The 2,628-nt window shown below is 39.8% G+C and overlaps 1 pseudogene; it reads left to right on the forward strand.

The window, feature by feature from the left end:
- Nucleotides 1-2,628, forward strand: part of LOC103192997 — a 15,689-nt pseudogene that overhangs the window by 11,132 nt on the left and 1,929 nt on the right.

Raw genomic sequence — 2,628 nt, forward strand, 5'->3', positions numbered from 1 at the left:
CCAAATGTGAGTGATCAATATAGTGGCATTGAGGAAGAGAAAGACAGAGAGAGGTATGTGGGAAGTACAGACAACAAAGATGAACCCTTTTGCACATATAGTACACGTTGTCAGTTAAAGCAAACATGGATAGATGGGTGGATAGATGGGTGGACAGGCTGAACTGTGAGGTATGTCTATGAAGTGGGGAGTGTACCCAAGAACAGGTATAGGGTTGGCAGACAATGGTCCTATAACTGTATGTGTATGAGCTGAATTCCCAGGTATATAGTGGAGCTGACAAGGGGCAAGGTTGTTGTCACTGCTTGGTCACAGCCAGCTACCCAGAGGGACCGAGTAGTTGAACCTGTGGGTTTGGGACCATAGTCGCAGAGGACATCAAGGTCATTTGGCATAACATACTACACAAAATATTGTTCCACCTCCTACTGTGGCGAGTAGCGACTGGGATCTTAAAAGCTTGCAAGCTGCCTTCTAGATGCAATGGTGGGTCTCACCTCGTCCAGAGCAAAGAAGAATGAAGATAACCAAAAATTCATGGAAACAATTAGTCCTAGCGACTGGTACACCATACGATCTACAGCCTATATGACTATGAGACCAGAAGAATTAGATGGTGCCCGGCTACTACTGTCAACCACTTGGAAGAGGATCTATGTAGTAGATCCTGGATAGACAGGGAGAACAATGTGGAACTAAACACAAAATCATTTGGAAAAAAAAGTGGGGGGGACCAGGTTTGCTGGTCTGATAGAGCCTGGTGGAACCACTGAGAGTACGGCCCCTAGCTGCTCTTCAGGTCTGGAATTGATCCCACGCCTCTGGCTTCCAGCCAAACAATAGGCATATGAGTTGAACATTTACCTTGGGTAGATACACTCCTTGGAGAGAACAGCATGGGAGAAAGAAGGGCTGCTTATGCACAGGGAAACAGCTCGGAGCAGGAGTGCATGGAGGGATGGACACAGGGAAGAGGTAACTATCGGGAGGAAGTAGGAGGGGAGATGTTGCATTCTGGTAAACTGTGGTCAGTGTCATGAGACAATGTGTATGTGAGCTGCTGTATGAAAAGTGTATTTGCTCTGTAATTTTTCACCCAAATCACATTTAAAAAAAAAGAGAGAGTGAAAATGATATTCACATTATGTGTAATTATCTTTTACTTGTGAGACTAAATCTGATATTTTGTCACTATTCTCAGATGTTGAAGATCATTTGTTTTTTATATATTTTCACGCACCTAGTCATTATTTATAGTTGGGTTGGGATGTTTTAGCTGCTATAACTTGCTTTGACATTTATTAATTTGGAATATACTCAATATGAATATTTTGGTTATTTTAGTAATTTCTGCCTGTCTTCAGTTGGTGCCCAAGCATTTGGAGTAGCCAATTAGTGGCAACATGTTCCAAAATCTGGAATTTTCAGATTGGTCTCAAGTCTACTGCCATTGCAAGTGTATGATTTTAAAACTATGTGCTGGGAAATACATTCCTAAGGAGAAGATTGTCAAAGAATGTGTTAATAGCCTGACTCAGATTTCAGCATACTTAATACCATTTCTATCGGTTATGACAAATGAAACCAAACTATATTTCAGAGAACCTGTTGTTCCTTTAAATGTGATGTTGCCACCAGCTCCTTTTGAGACTAATTGAACTAATATTTCCAGTGTCCTACGTACAAGAGGTCTTCCTTACTGACAGACACATGAAGGAAGTATTTCAATAGTTCATTGATGTCCTAAGTATCACAGTCAAGAGATGTGTCTTATATTTACCTGGGAATGAAAGCTTAACACAAAATGAAGTTTTGAAAACTTGTGATAGGAAAGCAGGCATTGCAATTCTGTTTTCTGGGGCCATTGAGTCCATGGTTATCACAATCCTTGCTGACTGTCAAATATTCTCTTTGATGAACCAGTTGATTTTCTTAGTATAGCTTTCATGACTAAAGAAAAAAACATACCAACTAGTTTTAACAACAGCAACAAAAAAGGAGTGAACAGGAAAATCATTGTGGAATACCTTATGAAGAATTCTTTCCAAATTGTGCTGCTTCAATTGATGATACTTCTTAAAACAATTCAGTGTATCTCATTGAATTACAGGAAGAGCAGGACCAAAGGAACTACAGGCTGTTAACCCTTCCTAACTTGGAATTTTTTAGAAATTAATATTTGGGAGACCTGCAAAAATTAAGACTCAAAATATGCTAATTAACGTAGCCCTTGCATGTGCTTTTAGATGTAGCACTGGTTGTACAGTCTGGATTGCTTCTAGAGGAACTGATTGCTTAGTGACCCAGGATGAAGTGAAGTCTTAGCCATGCAGAGATCATTTTTACTGGAGTCAGTGCAGATAAGAAACTTGCTGCTTATTCTCATCACTGTCTGCTTTTAGACAGTTGGCTAGAGGGATTCAATAATAGAAATGGAACAAGGTCAGATTTCTTCTAGAAATCTTGGTTGTGATGATGGAGTTATTGATGATCATGGAAAAGAAGCAAGATGTCCTTTTCTGGATGAAAATACTATCTCCTTTCTAAATTCACTACCGATTTGGGAAAAGGGAAACTTGGCTTTAACCTATGGAATTGATGAGAAACTAATTCTGCTTCTTGCAGCTG

This window comes from Orycteropus afer, unplaced genomic scaffold (genome assembly GCF_000298275.1).
Source record: "Orycteropus afer afer isolate SDZICR_OR568_19922 unplaced genomic scaffold, OryAfe1.0 scaffold00002, whole genome shotgun sequence".
NCBI lineage: Eukaryota > Metazoa > Chordata > Mammalia > Tubulidentata > Orycteropodidae > Orycteropus > Orycteropus afer.